General features: G+C 46.6%; 1 protein-coding gene across 1 annotated transcript in view; it reads right to left on the reverse strand.

Moving 5' to 3' along the window:
- Nucleotides 1-12,438, reverse strand: part of CWC27 (CWC27 spliceosome associated cyclophilin) — a 220,978-nt gene that overhangs the window by 63,693 nt on the left and 144,847 nt on the right. The window lies entirely within an intron of this gene.

Consider the following 12,438-nt stretch of genomic DNA (forward strand, 5'->3'; position numbering starts at 1 on the left):
CACAAAATGGTCCTTCCCTGAAATGCCTGCGGACTGGCTGGAAGGCCATAGCTGCTGATTTCACTAAAACTTTGTGGAAGTCCGTCAGGGGTGATAACATGTACCTGTCGGCACTTCGGCCGTCAGCCGCAAACATCCGGCTTCCTTACCCATCTTTTAGGACAGAGCCGTTTCATAGGCTTGAGTCTTATCTAGCACATGAACCTTTCCAAGAGTGTGTAAAGCATACTTTCAAAGTTATCAATAGACGAAGGTCTAAATATATTCTGCACCAAAGTTCAAAAACAGCAAAACGTTCAATTTATTAAAACAGACTAATGCCGAATAGGAAAGTAGGATTTTTTTTTTAATACATATTTTATTGATTTTCTCATTTAAACATTATGAAATGGTTCCATAAAGATGGAATAGCCACACAGCGTCCCACTTAAAGCATACAAGAAATTGATATCATGAAGTAATTATTATACTAAACGGTTAGCTACATTATAAAAAAAAAGTATGAAAAATGTATAATCTCTATATACACACACACACACACACACACACACACACACACACACACGTAAAGAATCAGTCTCTGCAAAGTGTATAATTTTGTTTAATGATCATTTCTCATATTTCACATAGATTCTGGTGGTGAGATCTCGGAGCTTCAGTTTATAAGAATTACAACTTGGCATAGGATGGAGCAAACGCTTCCTATTTTATTTTATATGAATCTTGTGTTATGAATGATGCAGTAGGAGCAGCTCAAATTTGGCAGCAATAGAGCTGGGAATTATGGTGGGAAGATCTCGTTGCTGGATCTCCGTAGAGAAATAAGAATCAAATGATAAACTAGGGGTAACTTGGCCTCTTGGACTGCACCTATACCTTTAATAATCCCTTGAGGTGAACTTAACTTTCTTTTCAATGCAAAGGTAGTGTGGCCAATATTCAGTACACTCCAGCTAAAGATAAACTAAAACAAAGTTAAGTTTATGCCCACCTGACCTACAATGGAATGGTGATCACCAGCACAAATCCACACAGGGGAGTGCCACTTACATTTTTTTGAGACCTGATCAGCTCTTGGGTACTATGCAGGAATGGTCACTCATAGGTCTTTTTTATTCTTTTATGTGAGATTGACTGTTAAAGAAATGCGATCCCCATAAACATTGTGTTTTTATTCATAGAAAGGATTGTTGGCTCAAAGAAATAGCACTGGGATTATAGTACAAGATCAGTTTCAATCCTAGCAGTGCGGTGGTTCTTTAAGAATACAGGACATTTTCTGCATGTAAATGTTTCATTGAGTCTATAAGTCCAGATTAAGATGGCCACACACAGGCCTTTTCAACACTGCAAAAAATGTTGCTACCTTCAGAGAATAGTATAAGGTGGTGATTTATAAATTCCAGAAGCCTACACTGCAACAATTTTGGAATGTAAAAATCTTATGCAAGACCTCTGTCTGTATACCTCAACTGCATTGTTCTCCAACTAATTTCTAAAAGTAAAACATAATTTTTGTACCCACCGTAGAATATTTTTCTAGGGGTCCATTGAGGGACAGGGATATTCAGATACAGTAAGGATGCTGCTGCCTACAAGAGGATCGGACACCGGCAAACAAAAAAAGGGATTTTTATTAACAGCTTACCTGTAAAATCCTTTTCTTGTAGTACATCACGGGACACAGAGCAGCATAGCCATTACATATGGGTTATATAGTGTACCTTCAGGTGATGGACACTGGCACTCTCCGACAGGAAGTTCCCTCCCTATATAACCCCCACCCATAGTGGGAGTACCTCAGTTTTGTAGCAAGCAATATGCATCCCAAAATTCCCCATAAGAGGGGTGGGAGCTCTGTGTCCCGTGATGTACTACAAGAAAAGGATTTTACAGGTAAGCTGTTAATAAAAATCCCTTTTTCTTTATCGTACATCACGGGACACAGAGCAGCATAGCCATTACATATGGGATGTCCCCAAGCAATGCTCCATGAGGGGAGGGAGACAACCAGAAAAAAACAAACAAGAGGTGCCACCGGACAAGAGGAGATTAAACTGCGGCCCGCAGTACCGCCTGCCCAAAGGCTGAATCAGCGTTCCTCCTAACGTCCATTTGATAAAATTTTGCAAATGTGTGGACAGATGACCAGGTTGCTGCCCTGCAGACCTGAGCCATAGGGACCTGGTGATACGCTGCCCAAGAGGCACTTATAGCTCTAGTGGAATGAGCCTTAACCGATAAGGGTGGACTCTTCCCCTTCAGGCCATAGGCCTGAATAATCGTCTGCCTAATCCACTTAGCAATAGTGGCCTTAGACGCTGCCTGGCCCTTCTTGGGCCCTTCCGGCAGAATGAATAAGACGTCCGTCTTACGAATCTGGGCTGTAGCTTCCAAGTAAATCTTTACAGCTCTAACTACATCCAAGGAATGTAGTAACCTCTCTTCCTTAGAAGAAGGCTTTGGAAAAAATGATGGAAGAATCACATCTTGATTAAGGTGAAAATTTGATACCACCTTAGGCAGGAAGGACGGAAGCGGCCGCAAAACGACCCTGTCCTTATGCAATAATAAATAAGGTGCCTTACATGACAAGGCTGCCAACTCCGACACCCTTCTGGCGGATGCCATGGCCACCAGAAACACTAGTTTCCTAGTCAAAAGGACCAAAGGGATCACGGACAAGGGCTCAAAGGGCTGGCTTTGCAAGGCCGATAGAACCAAATTTAGATCCCAAGGATACAGGGGAGCTTTAATCGGGGGATTCACCCGAATAACACCTTGTAAAAAGGATTTCATTAAGGAATGGGCAGCCAACGATCTCTGGAAGAAGACCGACAAGGCAGACACCTGCCCCTTGATTGTGCCGACCGCCAAACCTTTTTCCACTCCCAACTGTAAAAACTCCAGGATTCTCCCAATAGTATATTTGCGGGGATCCCATTTCCTGGTTTCACACCAGGTAATATAGGCCTTCCACACCCTATAGTATATTAACCTGGAAACTGGTTTTCTTGCGTTTATAAGGGTAGAAACGACCTGCCCTGAAAGGCCTCTGTTTCTGAGAATCAGGGACTCAGCCGCCAGGCCGTTAAATTTAGGGCCTGTAAGGCAGGGTGGTAGAATGGCCCTTGTGAGAGGAGGTCCGGACGTAGAGGGAGGACCCAAGGCTCCTCTACGGTCATCCTTTTTATCAAGGAGTACCAAGGTCTTCGGGGCCACGCTGGGGCCACTAGAATCGCTGGCTTGCGTTCCCTTTGAATTCTGTGAAGAAGACGGGGTAGCATCCGTATTGGAGGGAAGGCATAGATTAGCGCAAACTGATGCCAAGGACACACCAAGGCATCTGTCCCGCAGGCCAATGGATCCCTCGTTCGAGAGACAAAGTTTGCTACTTTGGCATTGAATCTGGACGCCATAATGTCCACCTCCGGAGTACCCCACTTCCGGCAAATGACCTGGAACACTTCGGGATGGAGGGACCACTCCCCTGGGGACATCTGTTGGCGGCTGAGGAAGTCCGCTTGCCAATTGTCCACCCCGGGGATAAAGATAGCTGAGATGTAGGGGACATGGGCTTCTGCCCATGAAAAGATCCGATCTACCTCCCTTTGGGCTGCCTGACTCCTGGTGCCACCCTGGTGGTTTATATAAGCTACGGCAGTGGCATTGTCGGATTGTACCCTTACTGGGGAGCCCTGCAGAACCTCCGTCCAGCCCAAAAGAGCCAACCGAGCTGCTCGGATCTCTAAGACATTTATTGGTAGGGGTGATTCTGCCCTTGACCATTTCCCCTGTAGGGTTAAATCGTCTAAGACTGCACCCCAACCTGATAGGCTGGTGTCCGTGGTTACTATCCTCCATGAGGGGGGATTGAACGATCTTCCTTTCAGAAGATTTTTTGTGACTAGCCACCAACACAGGCTCTGCCTTACCGCATAGGGAAGGGAAATGGGAAGATCCAAGGCCTGGAGTCTTTTGTCCCAGGCCGTGAGAATTGCTCTCTGTAGCCTCCGAGAATGGAAATGGGCATAGGGCACTGCCTCGAAGGTGGCCACTAGCTTTCCCAACAGGCGCATGCAGAGGCGTATAGATGGCCTTGTGCTGCTTAGGACTATGTGGATTAACTCCCTTATCGAGTCCACTCTGGACTGGGGCAGGAAGATCCGTTGTTGTCTTGTATCTAAAATCAGACCTAGATACTCCAACCTTCTTGTGGGCTGTAAAGCCGATTTGTCCCGGTTTAGAACCCAACCCAGGGACTCTAGGCAGTTTACTGCTAGCAACACTGCCCGATTTAGACCGGCCGCTGAGTGGTCGACTACCAGAAGATCGTCTAGGTAGGCCATGATCAGAATGCCCTGTTCCCTTAGGATGGCTAATACGGGGGCCAGGATCTTCGTAAAAACCCGAGGGGCCGTGGCTAGTCCGAACGGAAGAGCCACGAACTGATAATGCCGATAGTTTAGGGCAAAACGCAGATACCTGTAATGGCCTGGGAAAATCGGAACGTGCAGGTATGCGTCCTTTATATCGATGGAGGCCAAGAACTCCTTTCCTTGGAGGGCGGCCACCACCGAACGAATGGACTCCATTCGAAAAGACCGGACTCTTAAAAAGCGGTTTAATAACTTTAGGTCCAGAATAGGCCTGACGTCGCCGTTTGGCTTCGGGACAACGAAGAGGTTTGAGTAAAACCCTTGTCCTTGCTCCCCTGCTGGTACTTCCATAATCACTCCTTGAGACAGGAGTCGCTCTAGGGCGGACAGAAGCGATGCCTGTCTCTGAGGGTCGCCTGGAAGTCTTGACGTTTGAAAGTGAGGAGGGGGGAACTCCCGAAACTCCAGCTTGTACCCCTGAGTTACTGACAGAACCCATTGGTCGGTAACTTGGGCCCCCCACAACTCCGAGAACAACCGGAGTCTTCCCCCCACTCGAGAGAGTGGGGGCGCCCCTTCACAAGGCTGCCTTAGGGGCAGCCTTAACCGGCTTACGGTTCCACGGTCTCTTGTTCCCTGCAGCTTGCCCCTGGGGCCTGTTTGCAGCTGCGCGTCCAGGAGGCCGTCGATACTGCCTAGAGAATGAGGGCCCTGGAACTGGAGAGGTTGGGCGCTTAAAAGAGGGACCTCGGAACCTTTTCTTAACCGGCAAAAGGGTGCTCTTACCACTAGAGATCTTTTGAATATATTTGTCAAGATCTTCTCCAAACAATCTCTCTCCTTGAAAGGAGAATCCTGTAAGGAGTTTTTTGCAGGGGGTTTCTGCAGACCAGTTCTTTAACCAAAGTAATCTTCTCATGTGAACCAAATACAGGGATAGGCGGGACGCCTGTTGGATTGAATCCTTGATAGCGTCTACCGCGAAACATAAAGCTCTAGGTAGATCGGCTAAGTCCTGAGCCTGTTGAGCCGGAAGGTCCTTTAGGGCCTGCTTGGCCTGGTCTTTTAAAGCCTGGCAGACGCCAATGGCAGCTACAGCTGGCTGGACCACTGCCCCCGCTGTGGCAAAGGATGCCTTCAGTAAGGTCTCAAGCCTTTTATCCACAGGATCTTTGAACATGTGAATATTGTCCACCGGACACGTTAACGCTTTATTGACACATGATATGGCTGCGTCAACAGTGGGGACAGCCCATTTCCTTGAAAACTCCTCCTCTAAAGGGTACATAACTGCGAACCTTTTAGGAGGCAAAAAAATCCTGTCTGGCTTAACCCAGTCCTGAAATATCAGGTCCTTTAATAAAGGATGGACCGGGAACACCAGGTTGGCTTGGGGCGCTTTTAGGGAGCCCAATGAGGACACAGCGGAGGCCAGAGGCTGAGGCAAAGGCATTTTAAAAGCTGACCGCACCATATCCGTTAAGGACTGGACCCACAATTTTTCTGCGTGAGAAGCTGAAAAAGGTTCTTCTATAGTAGAATCTTCAGAACCTAAATGGTCCAGGTGATCCTCAGCCTGGTCTCCTGTATCTTCCAATTCCTCAGTGGAAAGGACATCTTCCTCAGGAGATTCAAACCTGGGAGACGGGGACCTAGCCCGCTTCTTCCCGGATAAAGAGGCCGTAATAAGAGCGGCCATCCTTTTTTCAAATCCACCCAAGGTGGAGGCTAACATCTCTTCCGTTACATAGGAAGGAGTTGGTTGAATAGGGCCCGCCATAGCACCTAGCAACCCCGATGGCTCACCCAGGGCAGCAACCTCCGGATCCTCCGGGGAGGTAGGTGCAGGTGGATTCTGGGAAATATCCTCCGAGCCCGATGGGGAACCCTTCGGCTTTTTAACACCTTTAGCATTTTTAGCGTTCCCTGCACCCTTAGGAGCCATAATAAACAAATCTGAGATACTCCGCTAATATACAACTAACTGTAATAGCTGGAGAAAAACACACATTTAAATAAATGAGGAAAAAAATTAGGCTAGGGTAATGTTAGACAGAAAACTAAACTTCCCAAAACATAACAAGAGATAGCAATATTGAGCCCCAAGGGCTTAATCATATCCTAATATTGCTTCCCTTAATGCTGGGCTAAGAGAGTACCAATGCTAAGTACTCTGACTGCTACTTAGTACACCGGCTTCTCAGAGAAAATATGAGCTTAAACAGCTCTTTAGCAAGGTGTGTACAAAAAAACGGCCACTAGGTGTCACTGTGTCAGCATAACATAGGCAAACCTATCCTGCTCAGCTCAGCATCGCTGCTCCGTGTCCCTTCACAGCCTTCAGGAAACTGACAGGCTAAATAGAGTTTTCCCTCTGATGTACAGAGGGGAGGGAACTCCCTGGGCGTCCCCCGCCCCTCCACGCAGCGTCGGCGCCTATAACAGTGCGCGCGCGCGCGCGCTCCCGACGCCGCTCTACAGGAAGCAGGAAGCAGAATCCATGTGGGGAGAGGAGCCCGGGAGCTGCTGGAGACACACAGACATCAGGAAGTAAGTAATTTAAAACCTGACATGCTCCCCTTTACATTTCATGGAGCAAAAACACCTTGTAGCAGCAGCAGCAGTCTATTAGCCCAGCCAGAGGAACAGTATACCTGGGTGTTTGAGCCATCCAGTCATGCAGACTTTGTGGTTTCTCTTTAGCCCATGCACAGAGGCATAAAAAAAGGCTTTTCCCCAGAGTCCCCTGTGGGGAGCCCACTGACAAACCAAGTTCCGTAGGCCCCCCGCTTACCTTTCCACGCCGCAGGGTATTGCTCATGCAAGAGGCCCAATCTTCCCCCTTCACCGTGGGTATGGTCATAGACCTTCAGGGACCGGGGTCCAAGTCAGGAACACCACACACCTGGACCTATACAGCACTACTGGCAGCAGGTATCCATAGGTTAAAAAACCCAGTCCTGGAACCCAGAGTCCAGCCCTCCAAGGAGAGGCATTATAGGCAAAACCCCATCCACGAATTGGGGCCCGGGTACCGTCCACTTTGGCTATGAAGCACCTTGGACGGATCCGGTCGGCTGGCCCTGGTCCCAAGGACAAACTGCAGGCACAACCTTCAACGTGCACCAACACCTAAGACACTGGCGAAAAAACTGAGGTACTCCCACTATGGGTGGGGGTTATATAGGGAGGGAACTTCCTGTCGGAGAGTGCCAGTGTCCATCACCTGAAGGTACACTATATAACCCATATGTAATGGCTATGCTGCTCTGTGTCCCGTGATGTACGATAAAGAAAAGTTGTAAACCAGCCCAGGAATAAACCATCTTTCACCCAGCATGCCCCAGTTTGTAGCAAGCAATACCAAGATAATGAACATAAAAACACAGAAGGGAGGGAAAGATAATGAATACAAACACAGAAGGAAGGGACCGTGTCTCTCAATGGCCACGAGAAAAATATTTTAGATTTAGCACAAAAATCTTTTTTTCTTTTCCCTCCACAGTAATTCAGAATAAGTTGGGACATCCAAAAGCATTCAAGATGAGAGATGGCCAACACACAGCTACTGACAGGCCTGCACTGCAGAGCCCATCTGAAGGACAATGCCTGAATCTGTACCAGATGATGCCAAGCTCTTGCCAGAAAGGGGAGCCACCAACACAACCAGAAGTAGGGGAACAGAGACTCAACCTGATGCTCAGACTAGGAATAAAATGTCACCACCAAAGAATAACTGCACGCTGGAAAAAACACCAATCTGAATCATCAAAAAGCTGATAAAGATGAGACTTCAATGACCTAGACCCTATAACTATATGTTACCGGATCCCAGATAGAGTATATCAAGTAGACCCAAAACTGTTGGAAGAATATGGGCTGGAGTCACCAGCATCAGCAGTACTGCCTCCACTCTGTCGGTGTTTAGACATGTTTCACCCAAATGAAGGAGATGTAACTAGGTCCAAAGTTTAAGGTACTCATAAACTCAGAAAAAATTGTAGGCCCAGATTCACAAAGGACTAACGACGGCATCTCTCCACGTACGCCGTCATAAGTCCAAATGTGCGCCGTCGTATCTTTGCGACTGATTCATAGAATCAGATACGCCTCACTGTTGCCAAGATACGAGCGGCATAAAGTCTCCTACGCCGTCATATCTTGGGGTGCATATTTACGCTGGCCGCTAGGGGCGCTTCCGTATATTTCCGCGTTGAATATGCAAATGAGCTAGATACGCCGATTCACAAATGTACTTGCGCCCGGCGTATTAAAATACGCTGTTTACGTAAGGCGTACGACCGGCGTAACTTTACCCCTCATAAAGCAGGGGTAAGCCATGTTAAAGGTATGGACGTCGGAAACGTCGGAACAGCGTCGTATTTTACGTCGTTTGCGTAAGTTGTACGTGAATGGGGATGGGCGTAGGTTACGTTCACGTCGACTAAGCATTGAGCCGGCGTAATTTACGGAGAAAAATCTACGTGATAGCGAGCATGCGCGCGCATGCGCCGTTCGTTAGGTGCATCATTTACGTGGGGTCACGATTCATTTCCATACAACACGCCCCCTACCACCCTACTTTGAATTACGTGGGCTTACGCCGGCCCATTTACGCTACGCCGCCGCAACTTACGGAGCAAGTGCTTTGTGAATACTGCACTTGCCTGTCTAAAAAACGGGGCGGCGTAGCATAAATAGGATACGCTACGCCCAACTAAAGATACGCCATTGTATCTGAATCTGGCCCATAGCCTTTATTAAAAAAAATATATATTTTTTTTAATAAAGGCTACAAGTTTTTCAGAGTGCGGCTGTCCAGAGACAATCTTTGTTCCTGCTTTGCTAAGTGCATTGCCTGCACCTGAGTTGTCTGCAACGGAGGATATTCATCTGGGTTCCCACCTGGAGCGGCTACTCCCTTTTCACTCATAAACTCAGGCAGCTGACACTGGTGAAGGTCGGACATCTGAAGGTTACCAGATTACTGTAGGCAGGCATTAGAAACCCACAGGTGATCAGAGTATCACTTGGTGCTTTTCAAAGCAGGAGCAGCAGAATTATGCTTTCCCTACGTGGAATGATGGGAAGAGAGCACATTCGTGCGACACTCCACCTAGCAAATTACATCTGTCATTCAGCATTAACCATTTCCATGGTAAATTTTAATGTAACAAGAGGCACCTAGGGCAGCAAATAGATTGTAGCTCCCGATGCTTTAGCCTGAAAAACCTTACTCACAAAGTGAGTATTCAGAGACAGGGTCACACTTTTGAACTGTGCCACAGTTTTGGACATGGCCAACTTATACCAGCATAGAGTACATCGGACTGGGAAAGAACCACAACACAGAGCCTAGTGTCCGAAGGTGACGTTTCAGACTAGCTGGCCAATGTCCTATCCAGTAGAGTCTGGGTATAACATGTCAAGAAGTGATTTACTGAGAAATTTTGGAGTCTTTAGTTTAGGAATCTTTCAGCTAATAAAGGCAATAATCTTAATAAAAAAAATGGGCAGGCATCCATCCTCCAAGGATACTAGAAAAAAACCTGAGGCATGCTGGGTAGGTGAGGAGTTGCCCTGAGGCCTTCTTACAGATTTTCTGTTTGCCAGTATCCAATTTTCCTATAGACAGCAGTACAATCTAATGGTCTCTGACTTCCTGTGTCCCTCAATGGACGAGATGGAAATAATTTCTTACTGGTGTACAGTATACAATGCCAACAATTACATAAACATTTCCAATTGCCTTCAGGGGATTTTCTTTTTTACTCGCACTGGAGCACATAGGATCATACTTTATATGTTTTGTTTTTTGCCTTCCTCTGGATCAACTGTGGGTATAGGGTCCTGTATATAAAGGTTTTCTGTTTTCCATTTATTTATTTTTGGTTGAACTAGATTGTACATGTCTTTTTTCAACCTCACTAACACTGTAACTACCAGTGAATGACCCTCAATTAGTCCACCACTGTGAAAGTGCTTAGCTACTAGAGTCACATAGTAAACCTTTAGGTCACTCCAGAACACAATGTTCCTCAGTAATATCATTAAACAACACAGAACCACCTCACAGCCCTTTCCTTGCTTTTGTCTGGCTCGTGAAAAGCTTTGTGACATTTCATGCTTCTGCTGCCAAAATTTAAAAGGTCATTTCGGACCCTTGGCTTGGCAATATGTAATACTACCTCTAGGTTGACAATCACAGGAAGTGCTATTGAAACACAAAATATACACATCAGAATTGGTCTGATGGCATTCAGCAACAGAAACTGTACAAAGTGCACTAATACCTTGTTATGCAGTCTCTGTAATGTCCAGGCACATTTTCCAGCTGCTACCATGAGACCGGGAATCCAAAACATCTCTCATTTCTACATTCTTAACCAATCAAGTTTACCTTTAATTAGCACCACCGCAGTGTGCTGAAATGTGTCCTGAAAAGTGGTTCCCCTGGAGGCTGTGCACAACGTAACACACTTCCAACACATTCTTCTGCAGACACCAGGGAAAATAAATATTCAAAAACCAGGCACACTTCCTATAATATGTTTTTACATCTAATATGAGGCAACGTAGCATAGCAAAATAACCACTGAGGGTCCAAATAGCAAACTGCTAGAAAGAGAAGACATTTGAGGTCAAGGAAGGTAAACAGCAATATGTAAACTCTACGTTTGGTTCATAAGCAGTACATGGATAATGCTGTAAAGTGAACCTGTTACATGACTAAAGCAGCAGCTGTTACCTTCATCAGTACAAACTTCACTAAAAAGCACGCAGCCACTGTCCAGTTTCCACTTCAATTTCTTTTAAAAAGGAAGTCATTAAGCTGCTGGAGTGGAGTGAAACAGTCACCTACCTTTCAGTGATGCAGAACAGGTGCCTTACTACTTCCTCATTAGAAAATAATTTATAATATACTCCTTGTAAATAGGAATCTAGCTTATTAAAGTGGGGATCAACGAACAGAGTGTGGTGGTAAGCAAATCTTGGAAAAGTAACATAAGTTACTGTTTGGTCTTTAAAAGCCTCCTGAACCCTACAATTTATGACTATATTACAGCCAGGAAGCATATATAGTAAGAAATCCGATTTTACTCTTTTCATTTAACTGGTAGGTGCTGCAGCTATAAAAACATGACAGGGGTTCCAACTTCTACTCTATCCAAAACAACAAAAATAAATAGTTTGTGGGTGAAGTAGCAGTTAAGTCTACCAACCTGCACAGTTATGTATTTGTCCGTCTGTACCAATAATGTGTCAAAGAACCATCTGAATTTTTATTATACCGTATATACTCGTATATAAGCCACATTTTTTAGCCTTTTTTTGGGGCCGAAAATGCCCCCCCTTGGCTTATACTCGAGTCATGCTGACGCTTACTTGTCTCTGGTGTGTCACTCCTCTAGAGCAGGGGTCTCCGTATCCCGGCCTGCAGCTCGCATCCTTCCAGCTCGTGTATTACCGGTATTCTCACTTGCTAGTCTTTTGCTTGTAGCAGAGCCACTGCCGAAAACTCCCGCCCATGCCGTGATGCTCTGCGCTACGATTGGCTGCTGGGATGTCCTAGCCATGTCCTAGCAGCAAGTGACATCATTGGCTCGGCACCTCCCAGCTACCTGCCTGCTGTTTGTATTGCACTGCATTTTACGGCAGGAGTCGGGAGATGAAAGAGAGAGGAAGTCCGCTCTAATAATAACGAAGGCAAGCAGTACAATGTGGACATACACAGATAATGAGGACACTGATGGGGACACTCGTTTCAGAGCGTCCCCGCCAGTGTTGGTTTCAGAGCGTCCCCGCCAGTGTTGGTTTCAGAGCGTCCCCGCCAGTGTTGGTTTCAGAGCGTCCCCGCCAGTGTTGGTTTCAGAGCGTCCCCGCCAGTGTTGGTTTCAGAGCGTCCCCGCCAGTGTTGGTTTCAGAGCGTCCCCGCCAGTGTTGGTTTCAGAGCGTCCCCGCCAGTGTTGGTTTCAGAGCGTCCCCGCCAGTGTTGGTTTCAGAGCGTCCCCGCCAGTGTTGGTTTCAGAGTCTGATCAGACACTGATGGGGACTCTCT

Source organism: Rana temporaria, chromosome 1, assembly GCF_905171775.1.
Source record: "Rana temporaria chromosome 1, aRanTem1.1, whole genome shotgun sequence".
NCBI lineage: Eukaryota > Metazoa > Chordata > Amphibia > Anura > Ranidae > Rana > Rana temporaria.